At 45.6% G+C, this 14,528-nt stretch overlaps 1 protein-coding gene across 5 annotated transcripts in view; it reads left to right on the top strand.

The window, feature by feature from the left end:
- The window catches only part of TANGO2 (transport and golgi organization 2 homolog), a 532,848-nt gene that overhangs the window by 157,018 nt on the left and 361,302 nt on the right, over window positions 1-14,528 (top strand). The gene's annotated exons all lie outside the window — the stretch shown is intronic.

The raw sequence follows: 14,528 nt of genomic DNA, 5'->3' as shown, positions 1-14,528 counted from the left end.
CCCCCCCCCCCCCCCCGTGCTCCGATGCCCCCCCCCCGTGCTCCGATGCCCCCCCCCCGTGCCCTAATCTCCCCCCCTTATACTTACCTGGTGTCCGTCCGGCCGTCTTCTCCCTGGGCGCCGCCATCTTGCAAAATGGCGGGCGCATGCGCAGTGCGCCCGCCGAATCTGCCGGCCGGCAGATTCGCTCCAAAGTGCATTTTGATCACTGAGATATAACCTATCTCAGTGATCAAAATAAAAAAATAGTAAATGACACCCCCCCCCACTTTGTCACCCCCATTGGTAGGGACAATAAAAAAAATTAAGAATTTTTTTTTTTTTTTTTCACTAAGGTTAGAATAGGGTTAGGGGTAGGGGTAGGGTTAGGGTTAGGGGTAGGGTTAGGGTATTTTCAGCCATTTTAGCCCTAAAAAGCTTCCTAGGAAACACACAGTCTCTGCATAGAAAACTGCATAAAAAAAGGATCAAAAAACGCATCAAAAAACGACAAAGGACCAAAAAAAGGACCTGCGTTTTCTGCCAAGAGCTGCAGTTTTTTAAAAAAACTGTCCTGAAAAAAAAAGGATGGAAATCCTGAACGTGTGAACATACCCTTAACTGTCCAAGCAATGTCCCGTCAGATGACGCTGTTCCGTTGTGCGGTTTTGCAACAGTTTTTTTCTCTTTAGGTTTCTATGGGAAGCCCGAAAAAATGCATGTTTAACTCCAAAATCAAAGCTTTTCTGTAAGATGCATTAAAAACGCAGTTTCAAATCTGCACCACAAATGCTTCAAATAAAAGGGAAAATGCATTAAAAAGCGTATTGATCAGAGAAGGCTGATAAAGGGAACCTGTCACCCACAAAATCGAGGGTGAGGTAAGCCCACCGGCATCAGGGGCCCCCGATGTTACCTGAAAGAAGAGAAAAAGAGGTTATATTATACTCATCCAGGGGCGGTCCGGTCCGGCGCCTCCCATCTTCTTACGATGACGTCCTCTTCTGGTCTTCATGCCGCGGCTTCGAGGTACTTTGTCCTGTTGAGGGCAGAGCAAAGTACTGCAGTGCGCAGGGGTAGGGAAAGGTCAGAGAGGCCCAGCTCCTGTGCACTGCAGTACTTTGCTCTGCCCTCAACAGGACAGACAAAGTACACCTGCACTGCAGCGTGAAGACCAGAAGAGGACGTCATCTGATGAAGATGGGAGGCAATCCACATTAACCCCTTAAGCCCCGAGGGTGGTTTGCACGTTAATGACCGGGCCAATTTTTACAATTCTGACCACTGTCCCTTTATGAGGTTATAACTCTGGAACGCTTCAACGGATCTTGGCGATTCTGACATTGTTTTCTCGTGACATATTGTACTTCATTTTAGTAGTAACATTTATTCGATATAACTTGCGTTTATTTGTGAAAAAAACGGAAATTTGGCGAAAATTTAGAAAGTTTCGCAATTTTCCAACTTTAAATTTTTATGCCCTTAAATCACAGAGATATCTCACGCAAAATACTTAATAAGTAACATTTCCCACATGTCTACTTTACATCAGCACAATTTTGGAACCAAAATTTTTTTTTGTTAGGGAGTTATAAGGGTTAAAAGTTGACCAGCAATTTCTCATTTTTACAACACCATTTTTTTTTAGGGACCACATCTCATTTGATGTCATTTTGAGGGGTCTATATGATAGAAAATACCCAAGTGTGAGACCATTCTAAAAACTGCACCCCTCAAGGTGCTCAAAACCACATTCAAGAAGTTTATTAACCCTTCAGGGGTTTCACAGGAATTTTTGGAATGTTTAAATAAGAATGAATATTTAACTTTTTTTCACACAAAATTTATTTCAGCTCCAATTTGTTTTATTTTACCAAGGGTAACAGGATAAAATGGATGCCAAACATTGTTGTACAATCTGTACTGAGTACGCTGATAGCCCATATGTGGGAGTAAACCACTGTTTGGGCGCATGGCAGAGCTCGGAAGGGAAGGAGCGCCATTTGACTTTTAAATGCAAAATTGACAGGAATTGAGATGGGACACCATGTTGCGTTTGGAGAGCCACTGATGTGCCTAAACATTGAAACCCCCCCACAAGTGACACCATTTTGGAAAGTAGACACCCTAAGGAACTTATCTAGATGTGTGGTGACCACTTTGACCCACCAATTGCTTCACAGAAGTTTATAATGCAGAGCCGTAAAAATAAAAAATCATATTTTTTCACAAAAATGATCTTTTCGCCCCCAATTTTTTATTTTCCCAAGAGTAAGAGAAGAAATTGGACCTCAAAAATTGTTGGCCAATTTGTCCTGAGTACGCTGATACCCCATATATGGGTGTAAACCATTGTTTGGGCGTATGGCAGAGCTCGGAAGGGAAGGAGCGCCATTTGACTTTTCAATGCAAAATTGACTGGAATTGAGATGGGACGCCATGTTGCGTTTGGAGAGCCCCTGATGTGCCTAAACATTGGAACCCCTCACAAGTGACACCATTTTGAAAAGTAGACCCCTTAAGGAACTTATCTAGATGTGTGGTGAGCACTTTGACCCAACAAGTGCTTCACAGAAGTTTATAATGCAGAGCCGTAAAAATAAAAAATCTTATATTTTCACAAAAATGATCTTTTCGCCCCCAATTTTTTATTTTCCCAAGGGTAAGAGAAGAAATTAGACCACAAAAGTTGTTGTGCAATTTGTCCTGAGTGCGACGATACCCCATATGTGGGGGTAAACCACTTTTTGGGTGCATAGCAGAGCTCGGAAGGGAAGGAGCGCCATTTGACTTTTCAATGCAAAATTGACTGGAATTAAGTTGGGACGCCATGTTGGTTTGGAGAGCCCCTGATGTGCCTAAACATTAAAACCCCCCACAAGTGACACCATTTTGGAAACTAGACCCCATAAGGAACTTATCTAGATGTGTTTTGAGAGCTTTGAACCCCCAAATGTTTCACTACAGTTTATAACGCAGAGCCGTTAAAATAATTTTTTTTTTTTTTCGCAAAAATTATTTTTTAGCCCCCAGTTTTGTATTTTCACAAGGGTAACATAATAAATTGGACCCCAAAAGTTGTTGTCCAATTTGTCCTGAGTACGCTGATACCCCATATGTGGGGGGGAACCACTGTTTGGGCGCATGGCAGAGCTCGGAAGGGAAGGAGCGCCATTTGGAATGCAGACTTAGATGGATTGGTCTGCAGGAGTCACGTTGCATTTGCAGAGCCCCTGATGTACCCAAACAGTACAAACCCCCCACAAGTGACCCCATATTAGAAACTAGACCTCCCAAGGAACTTATCTAGATGTGTTGTGAGAACTTTGAACCCCTAAGTGTTTCACTACAGTTTATAACGCAGAGCCGTGAAAATAAAAATTCTTTTTTTTTTTCACAAAAATGATTTTTTAGCCCCCAGCTTTGTATTTTTACAAGGGTAACAGAATAAATTGGACCCCAAAAGTTGTTGTTCAATTTGTCCTGAGTACGCTGATACCCCGTATGTGGGGGGGAACCACTGTTTGGGCGCATGGCAGAGCTCGGAAGGGAAGGAGCGCCATTTGGAATGCAGACTTAGATGGATTGGTCTGCAGGCGTCACGTTGCATTTGCAGAGCCCCTGATGTACCCAAACAGTAGAAACCACCCACAAGTGACCCCATATTGAAACTAGACCTCCCATGGAACTTATCTAGATGTGTTGTGAAAACTTTGAACCCCCAAGTGTTTCACTACAGTTTACAACGCAGAGCCGTGAAAATAAAAAATCCTTTTTTTCCCACAAAAATGATTTTTAGCCCCCCAAATTTTTATTTTCCCAAGGATAACAAGAGAACTTGGACCCAAAAAGTTGTTGTCCAATTTGTCTCGAGTACGATGATACCCCATATGTTGGGGTAAACCCCTGTTTGGGCGCACGGGAGAGCTCGGAAGTGAAGGAGCACTGTTTTACTTTTTCAATGCAGAATTGGCTGGAATTGAGATCGGACGCCATGTCGCGTTTGGAGAGCCCCTGATGTGTCTAAACAGTGGAAACCCCCAATTATAACTGAAACCCTAATCCAAACGCACCCCTAACCCTAATCCCAACTGTAACCCTAACCACACACCTAACCCTGACACACCCCTAATTCTAATCCCAACCCTAATCCCAACCGTAAATGTAATACAAACCCTAACCCTAATGGGAAAATGGAAATAAATACATTTTTTTTAATTTTATTATTTTTCCCTAAGGCTAGGTTCACATTGCATTAGGGAAATCCGTTTAGCACTAGCGGATTGCGCTAACGCAATGTCTTTTTAGGTGTCGTGTTTAGTGGTCGCGTTAACGTCCCCGCTCTGGAAGATCGGGGATCGGACCTCGGGCGCGCCGCGGACGCTGCAAGCAGCGTCTGAGGCGCGCCACAAAAGAACGGCACCTTGCTAGCGCGAGCCGAAAATGGCACGCTCTAGCGATGCGCTACACCCGAAAATCACATTGCTGTCAATGGTTGTGCTAACGGACCCGTTGCACGGCGTTAATTGTGACATTTTCGCCGTGCAACGCTGTCCGTTAGCGTTAACCCATTAACGCAATGTGAACCTAGCCTAACTAAGGGGGTGATGAAGGGGGGTTTGATTTACTTTTATAGCGAGTTTTTTATATCGGATTTTTATGATTGGCAGCCGTCACACACTAAAAGACGCTTTTTATAGCAAAAAAGTTTTTGCGTCTCCACATTTTGAGACCTATAATTTTTCCATATTTTGGTCCACAGAGTCATGTGAGGTCTTGTTTTTTGCGGGACGAGTTGACGTTTTTATCGGTTACATTTTCGGACATGTGACAGTTTTTGATCGCTTTTTATTCCGATTTTTTGTGAGGCAGAATGACCAAAAACCAGCTATTCATGAATTTCTTTTGGGGGAGGCGTTTATACCGTTCCGCGTTTGGTAAAATTGATGAAGCAGTTTTATTCTTCGGGTCAGTACGATTACAGCGATACCTCATTTATATCATTTTTTTTATGTTTTGGCGCTTTTATACGATAAAAGCTATTTTATAGAAAAAATAATTATTTTGGCATCGCTTTATTCTCAGGACTATAACTTTTTTATTTTTTTGGTTATGATGCTATATGGCGGCTCGTTTTTTGCGGGACAAGATGACGTTTTCAGAGGTACCATGGTTATTTATATCCGTCTTTTTGATCGCGTGTTATTCCACTTTTTGTTCAGCGTTATGATAATAAAGCGTTGTTTTTTGGCTCGTTTTTTTTTTTTTTTTCTTACGGTGTTCACTGAAGGGGTTAACTAGTGGGCCAGTTTTATAGGTCGGGTCGTTACGGACGCGGCGATACTAAATATGTGTACTTTTATTGTTTTTTTTGTTTTTTTTTTATGTAAAGAAATGTATTTATGGGAATAATATTTTTTTTTTTCTGCTTTATTTAGGAATTTTTTTTTTATTTTTTTTTACAAGTGTGGAAATTTTTTTTTTTACTTTTTCACTTTGTCCCAGGGGGGGACATCACAGATCACCGATCTGACAGTGTGCACAGCACTCTGTTAGATCGGTGATCTGACATACAGCCGGGCAGGATTAGAGCTGCAGCTGCAGCCTGATCCTGACCCGGAAGTGCTCCCTGCAGGACCCGGATGCAGCCCGGCGGCCATTTTGGATCCGGGGACTGCAGGGAGAAGACGCTCGGTACACGGTGAGCACATCACCGTGTACCGATCGTCTCAGGGAAGCCCGCAGGGAGCCCCCTCCCTGCGCGATGCTTCCCTGCACCGCCGGCACACCGCGATCATCTTTGATCGCGGTGTGCCGGGGGTTAATGTGCCGGGAGCGGTCCGTGACCGCTCCTGGCACATAGTGCCGGATGTCAGCTGCGATAGGCAGCTGACACCCGGCCGCGATCGGCCGCGCTCCCCCCGTGAGCGCGGCCGATCGCATATGACGTACTATCCCGTCCATGGGAATTAAGTCCCAGGTCACCTGGACGGGATAGTACGTCATATGGGATTAAGGGGTTAAAGGGAACCTGTCACCCCCAAAATCGAGGGTGAGCTAACCCTGCTGTAGATAAGCCCCTGATGCTGTTGGGCTTAGCTCACCCTCGATTTTGGGGTTGACAGGTTCCCTTTAATGTGGATTCCTACAGACACAAAGCAGCAGAAGAAACCCCCATAGCGTATATTATGTTTGAACACAGCTTTACCAGTTCATTGTGGCCTATTGTGAGTAATTGCCCCAACACGGATCACAATTGACGCGCTTCGTGTAATTCCGCTCTCTTCTGTCCAAAAGATGTCGCAATTGTTTTTTTTTTAATTTTTGCATCTCTACATTCCAAAAGCCAACATTTTTGTATATATATTTTACTTAAAGTATATACTCGTGTATAAGCCGAGTTCTTCAGCACATGTGCTGAATACGCCACCCTCCCCCCCCCCCCCTTGGCTTATACACGAGTCATTGTCCCAGTTTACGGCAGGGGAGGGGGAGCAGCAGGTCACAGGAGGCAGGAACTGGATGCTGCGGCTAAAGCCTGGGCCCGCTGCTAAAGGGAAATGAATATTTACTGCACTGGCAAAGAATGTTCTTTTCTCTTAGGGTATGTGCACACGATGCAGATTTAGTGCAGAATTAGTGCAGTTCTGCAGCGGATTTTTCTGCTGCAGATCTGCACTGTGATGTACAGTACAATGTAAATCAATGTGAAAAAAAAAGCTGCGCACATGGTGCAGAAAAATCCACGCAGAAACGCTGCAGATTTCAAAGAAGTGCATGTCACTTCTTTTCTGCGTTTCTGCAGCGTTTCTGCACCCCTCAATTAATAGAAATCTGCAGTGGTAAAAACTGCACAAAATCCGCATCAATTCCGCACAAAAAACACACTAAAACCACATCAAAAACGCATAAAAAACGCACCAGTGGATTCTGCCAGGAGATGCAGATTTAGTGCAGAAAATTCTGCACCACATTTCCTACGTGTGCACATAGCCTTATAGCATGCACAGTTACAGCCGCCGGCTTCCAGTGTAAAAAAACAAATAAACATCCTACTTACCTTCCGTGCGCTCCCTCACAGCATCTCATTCCGGCACCTGCAGCCAGGCGATCCATGCTTATGGGAGTAAAGAGAGGTGAATATTCATTATCTTAAAGGGACTCTGTCACCTGAATTTGGCGGGACTGGTTTTGGGTCATATGGGCGGAGTTTTTGGGTGTTTGATTCACCCTTTCCTTACCCGCTGGCTGCATGCTGGCTGCAATATTGGATTGAAGTTCATTCTCTGTCCTCCATAGTACACGCCTGCGCAAGGCAAGATTGCTTTGCGCAGGCGTGTACTATGGAGGACAGAGAATGAACTTCAATCCAATATTGCAGCCAGCATGCAGCCAGCGGGTAAGGAAAGGGTGAATCAAACACCCGAAAACTCCGCCCATATGACCCAAAACCTGTCCCGCCAAATTCAGGTGACAGGTTCCCTTTAATGAGCTGTGACATGTGATTGCTTGGCTGCATTAGCTGCTCACATCAGAACGAGATGCTGCGAGAGCGTGCTGGGAAGGTAAGTAGGATGTTTTTTGTTTTCTTTTTATGCTTTTCTCATGGGGGCCATACATACAAGGATGGAATAAGGAGCCATGCAGACAGGGTAGGGAATAAGGAGCCATGCATACAAGGATTGGAATAAGGAGCCATGCAGATGAGGATGGGGATAAGGAGCCATGCATACATTGAAGGGAATAAGGAGCCACGCATGCAAGGAAGGGAATAAGGAGCCACGCAGACAAGGATGGAGATAAGGAGCTGTGCAGACAAGGATGGGAATAAAGAGCAGTGCAGACAAGGATGGAGATAAGGAGCCGTGCAGACAAGGATGGGAATAAGGAGCCGTGCAGACAAGGATGGGAATAAGGAGCCGTGCAGACAAGGATGGGAATAAGGAGCCGTGCAGACAAGGATGGGAATAAGGAGCCGTGCAGACAAGGATGGGGATGAGGAACTCTGCATACCAGAATAGGGATTAGAGGACAATGCAGACCCGGCTTTTACTCGAGCCAATAAGTTTTCCGAGGCAAAATTAGGTGCCTCGGCTTATACATGAGTATATAGTGCCATTAACCCCTTCCCGACCTTTGACCCATACGCTGCGTCATGAAAGTCGGTGCCATTCCGACCCATGACGCAGCGTATGCGTCATGGCGGAATCGCGTTCCTGCAGGCCGGGTGAAAGGGTTAACTGTAATTTCACCCGGCGTGCAGGGACAGAAGGAGTTGTACTTTAGCCCAAGGGGGGCTTCACCCCCCGTGGCTACGATCACTCTGATTGGCTGTTGAAAGTGAAACTGCCAATCAGAGCGATTTGTAATATTTCACCTAAAAAACTGGTGAAATATTACAATCCAGCCATGGCCGATGCTGCAATATCATCGGCCATGGCTGGAAACACTAATGTGCCCCCACCCCACCGATCGCCCCCCCCGCCCTCCGATCTGTGGTCCGCTCCCCTCCGTCCTGTGCTCCGCTCCCCCGTCCTCCTGTCTGCTCCCCCCCGTGCTCCAATCCCACCCCCCTGCACTCCGATCCACCCGCCCGCACACCGATCCACCCCCCCGTGCTCCGATCCCTCCCCCCCCGTGCTCCGACGCCCCCCCCCCCCCGTGCCCTGATCTCCCCCCCTTATACTTACCGAGCCTCCCGGGGTCCGTCCGTCTTCTTTCCTGGGCGCCGCCATCTTCCAAAATGGCGGGCGCATGCGCAGTGCGCCCGCCGAATCTGCCGGCCGGCAGATTCGTTCCAGAGTGAATTTTGATCACTGTGATAAAACCTCACAGTGATCAAAATAAAAAGAAACAGTAAATGACCCCCCCCCTTTGTCACCCCCATAGGTAGGGACAATAATAAAATAAAGATTCTCCCCCCCCCCCCACTAAGGTTGGAGTTAGGGGTAGGGTTAGGGGTAGGGCTAGGGTTAGGAATGTAGCTTGGGGATGCATTCGTGCAGGGGTGCATTCGTGCACTGGTATTCGTGTATTTTTTATTCAAAGTACTTTTTTTTCTAAGTACTCGGCAGTTATAACATGGCAGAATATAATCAAGCATCTCTTCTCTCTTCATACAGGTAAACATATCATTCATTCTCTGAGCTGAAATATCCTGCATGTCTATTGCTCCAGTCCCTGACAGCAAGCAGCTTGGATGGTAAACATATCATTCATTCTCTGAGCTGAAATATCCTGCATGTCTATTGCTCCAGTCCCTGACAGCAAGCAGCTTGGATGGTAAACATATCATTCATTCTCTGAGCTGAAATATCCTGCATGTCTATTGCTCCAGTCCCTGACAGCAAGCAGCTTGGATGGTAAACATATCATTCATTCTCTGAGCTGAAATATCCTGCATGTCTATTGCTCCAGTCCCTGACAGCAAGCAGCTTGGATGGTAAACATATCATTCATTCTCTGAGCTGAAATATCCTGCATGTCTATTGCTCCAGTCCCTGACAGCAAGCAGCTTGGATGGTAAACATATCATTCATTCTCTGAGCTGAAATATCCTGCATGTCTATTGCTCCAGTCCCTGACAGCAAGCAGCTTGGATGGTAAACATATCATTCATTCTCTGAGCTGAAATATCCTGCATGTCTATTGCTCCAGTCCCTGACAGCAAGCAGCTTGGATGGTATCTGAGTCATTCTATCTTCGGCATTGAATCCTGCATGTATCTATATATGTAAACATATCATTCATTCTCTGAGCTGAAATATCCTGCATGTCTATTGCTCCAGTCCCTGACAGCAAGCAGCTTGGATGGTAAACATATCATTCATTCTCTGAGCTGAAATATCCTGCATGTCTATTGCTCCAGTCCCTGACAGCAAGCAGCTTGGATGGTATCTGAGTCATTCTATCTTCGGCATTGAATCCTGCATGTATCTATATATGTAAACATATCATTCATTCTCTGAGCTGAAATATCCTGCATGTCTATTGCTCCAGTCCCTGACAGCAAGCAGCTTGGATGGTAAACATATCATTCATTCTCTGAGCTGAAATATCCTGCATGTCTATTGCTCCAGTCCCTGACAGCAAGCAGCTTGGATGGTAAACATATCATTCATTCTCTGAGCTGAAATATCCTGCATGTCTATTGCTCCAGTCCCTGACAGCAAGCAGCTTGGATGGTAAACATATCATTCATTCTCTGAGCTGAAATATCCTGCATGTCTATTGCTCCAGTCCCTGACAGCAAGCAGCTTGGATGGTAAACATATCATTCATTCTCTGAGCTGAAATATCCTGCATGTCTATTGCTCCAGTCCCTGACAGCAAGCAGCTTGGATGGTAAACATATCATTCATTCTCTGAGCTGAAATATCCTGCATGTCTATTGCTCCAGTCCCTGACAGCAAGCAGCTTGGATGGTAAACATATCATTCATTCTCTGAGCTGAAATATCCTGCATGTCTATTGCTCCAGTCCCTGACAGCAAGCAGCTTGGATGGTAAACATATCATTCATTCTCTGAGCTGAAATATCCTGCATGTCTATTGCTCCAGTCCCTGACAGCAAGCAGCTTGGATGGTAAACATATCATTCATTCTCTGAGCTGAAATATCCTGCATGTCTATTGCTCCAGTCCCTGACAGCAAGCAGCTTGGATGGTATCTGAGTCATTCTATCTTCGGCATTGAATCCTGCATGTATCTATATATGTTAGTCATCCTATTATGCGTTTGTTTGTGTTTATAGATATTTAACTCACTTTTGCATGTCCTTACTCAGAGAGATCACATAACTGTTTCAAAGTGCTTTATGATCCATGTAGACCTGGACATTTGTTTATCTGATCACTACATTTATTGTGTCCTGTTGTCTCAACTGAGTTAGATTGATTGCTAACGAGCTTTAACACAAAAAAAAAAAAAAAAAAAGAGATCTAAGGGCTAGCCTTCTATAAATGTAGATGTAGCTTGGGGATGCATTTGTGCACTGTTATTCGTGTATTTTTTATTCAAAGTACTTTTTTTTCTAAGTACTCGGCAGTTATAACATGGCAGTTAGACAGGGCAGGAGACAGCTAAGACAATCTAAATCTAATCCATATTCACTTGAAACAGCACAAATACTCACCATATTTATTTGTATAATCTATATTCTGGCTGCTGCATTCACTCACATTCACCGCCCTCGCATTAACTCTCTACACTCCATCCATATCGGCCCCTCTGTCCTTGCCTCTCCTATGTATAGCACTCATGCTCTATTCACATTGCTTAACAGCACAGATCCATTCAGTCCCAACATCCAACACAAGAGACGCTCTCACAAATCACTTAACCATCTGCTCACTCTTTCGATCCTCCTTCTCCTAGTCGCTGGAGACATATCTCCAAACCCCGGCCCCCCATGTTATAGCCAGTCAAACCTCCCAATTGCTACACCCAGAAACCCCTCTAACCTTATTAATATTCCCTGCATGCCTGCTGTCTCTTTCAATTGTGCCCTTTGGAATTCTCGCTCTGTGTGTAATAAACTCTCCTTCATTCATGACTTCTTCCTTTCTAATTCTCTTAATCTCCTGGCTCTTACTGAAACCTGGATCCAGCAGTCAGACACCACCGCTGCTGCTGCTCTTTCATATGGTGGACTACACTTTTCTCATACCCCAAGATCAGACAACAGAGCAGGTGGAGGCGTTGGTCTGCTCCTTTCACCCAAATGTACTTTCCAAGTTATCCCCCAAGTACCCTCACTTGTCTTCCCTTCCTTTGAGGTCCATGTGGTCAGACTCTACGTCCCCTTCTCCATGCGAGTGGCGGTGGTGTATCGTCCTCCCGGCCCCTCTCATCAGTTCCTGGATCACTTTGCCACCTGGCTTCCACACTTTCTCTCCTGTGACACCCCCACCCTTATCATGGGTGATTTCAACATCCCCATTGCCTCTCCCCTCTCCCCATCTGCTTCTCACCTTTTATCTCTATCCTCCTCTTTTGGCCTCTCGCAGCATACTAACTCTCCAACACATGAAGATGGAAACTCCCTTGACTTGGTCTTCTCCCGACTTTGCTCAGTGGATGACTTCACAAACTCCCCTCTCCCGCTCTCTGACCACAACCTTCTTTCATTCTCTATCAAGAACTGCCATCCCGCTCAGGTCACCCCCACTTTCCACACCTATAGAAACATACAGGCCATTAACACCCAGAAACTTATGATGAACTTGCAGTCCTCATTGGCCCCTATTTCCTCCATCTCATGTCCTGATTCTGCATTGAAGCATTACAATGAAACCCTGCAAAGTGCTCTGGATGAAGCTGCTCCTCCTATACATAAAACAACTCGGCACAGACGGCAACAACCGTGGCACACGCTGCAAACACGTTTCCTGCAGCGGTGCTCCAGGTGCGCAGAACGTCTGTGGAGAAAATCTAATCTACCCGAAGATTTCATCCATTATAAGTTAATGCTAAAGACATACAATTCTGCCCTTCACCTCTCCAAACAAACCTACTTCAACACCCTCATCACCTCCCTGTCCAATAACCCTAAACGTCTCTTTGACACGTTCCAGTCCCTACTCAACCCAAGAGAGCAGGCCCCAACCACGGATCTCCGTGCTGACGATCTGGCCAATTACTTCAAAGAAAAAATTGACCACATTCGACAGGAAATCATCTCCCAATCTCTTCATACCATGCACTGTCCTCCCTCCCCCACTGCATCTAGTTCACTCTCTGACTTTGAAGCAGTTACAGAAGAAGAAGTAAGCAGGCATCCTTGCATCTTCTCGCCCGACCACTTGCACCAGTGACCCCATTCCGTCACATCTCCTCCAGTCCCTTTCCCCGGCTGTCACCTCTCACCTAACAAAAATATTCAACCTTTCCCTCACTTCCGGTATTTTTCCCTCCTCATTTAAGCATGCCATCATACATCCATTACTTAAAAAACCATCCCTCGATCAAAACTGTGCCGCTAATTATAGACCTGTCTCTAATCTTCCCTTCATCTCTAAACTCCTCGAACGCCTGGTCCACTCCCGTCTTACCCGCTATCTCTCAGATAACTCTCTTCTCGACCCTCTTCAATCTGGCTTCCGCTCTTTACACTCTACTGAAACTGCCCTCATTAAAGTCTCTAATGACCTACTAACAGCTAAATCTAATGGTCACTACTCCATGCTAATTCTCTTGGATCTCTCTGCAGCATTCGACACTGTGGATCATCAGCTCCTCCTCACTATGCTCCGCTCCATCGGCCTCAAGGACACCGTTCTCTCCTGGTTCTCCTCCTATCTCTCTGACCGATCCTTCACTGTATGTTTTGCTGGTTCCTCCTCCTCTCACCTTCCCCTTACTGTTGGGGTTCCTCAAGGATCAGTCCTAGGCCCCCTACTCTTCTCGTTGTATACTGCCCCTATTGGACAAACAATCAGTAGATTTGGTTTCCAGTACCATCTCTATGCTGACGACACCCAATTATACACTTCTGCTCCCGATATCACACCGACCTTTTTAGAAAACACCAGTGATTGTCTTACCGCTGTCTCTAACATCATGTCCTCCCTCTATCTGAAACTAAACCTGTCAAAAACTGAACTCCTCGTGTTCTCTCCCTCTACTAACCTACCTTTGCCTGACATTGCCATCTCCGTGTGCGGTTCCACCATTACTCCAAAGCAACATGCCCGCTGCCTTGGGGTCATCCTTGATTCTGACCTTTCATTCACCCCCTACATCCGATCACTGGCTCGCTCTTCTTACCTGCATCTCAAAAACATTTCTAGAATTCGCCCTTTTCTTAATTTCGACTCTGCAAAAACTCTGACTGTTTCACTTATTCATTCTCGTCTGGACTATTGTAACTCTCTACTAATCGGTCTCCCTCTTGCAAAACTCTCCCCGCTCCAATCTGTCCTGAATGCTGCAGCCAGGATCATATTCCTCACCAACCGTTACACCGATGCCTCTACCCTGTGCCAGTCATTACACTGGCTACCCATCCACTCCAGAATCCAGTACAAAACTACTACCCTCATCCACAAAGCACTCCATGGCTCAGCACCACCCTACATCTCCTCCCTGGTATCAGTCTACCACCCTACCCGTGCCCTCCGCTCCGCTAATGACCTCAGGTTAGCATCCTCAATAATCAGAACCTCCCACTCCCGTCTCCAAGACTTTACACGTGCTGCGCCGATTCTTTGGAATGCACTACCTAGGTTAATACGATTAATCCCCAATCCCCACAGTTTTAAGCGTGCCCTAAAAACTCATTTGTTCAGACTGGCCTACCGCCTCAATGCATTAACCTAACGATCCCTGTGTGGCCTATTTATAATAAAAAAAAAAAAAAAAAAAAAAGGTTCCTCGCATCATGTTCTCATACACTTTATGCAGTATTAGCCCTCTGTGTCTGTACTGCTACATACTTAGGCAGGTAACTGGTTCATGCAGCTTTACATGAACACCTGAGCCTTACACTATAGCTGGTCCGAATAACTAAAGCAATTGTTACCATCCACCTCTCGTGTCTCCCCTTTTCCC

The sequence above is a fragment of the Ranitomeya imitator genome, chromosome 1 (assembly GCF_032444005.1).
Source record: "Ranitomeya imitator isolate aRanImi1 chromosome 1, aRanImi1.pri, whole genome shotgun sequence".
Taxonomy (NCBI): Eukaryota; Metazoa; Chordata; class Amphibia; order Anura; family Dendrobatidae; genus Ranitomeya; species Ranitomeya imitator.
The sequence above is the reverse complement of the archived record's forward strand: the minus strand, read 5'-3'. Positions and strand labels throughout refer to the sequence as shown.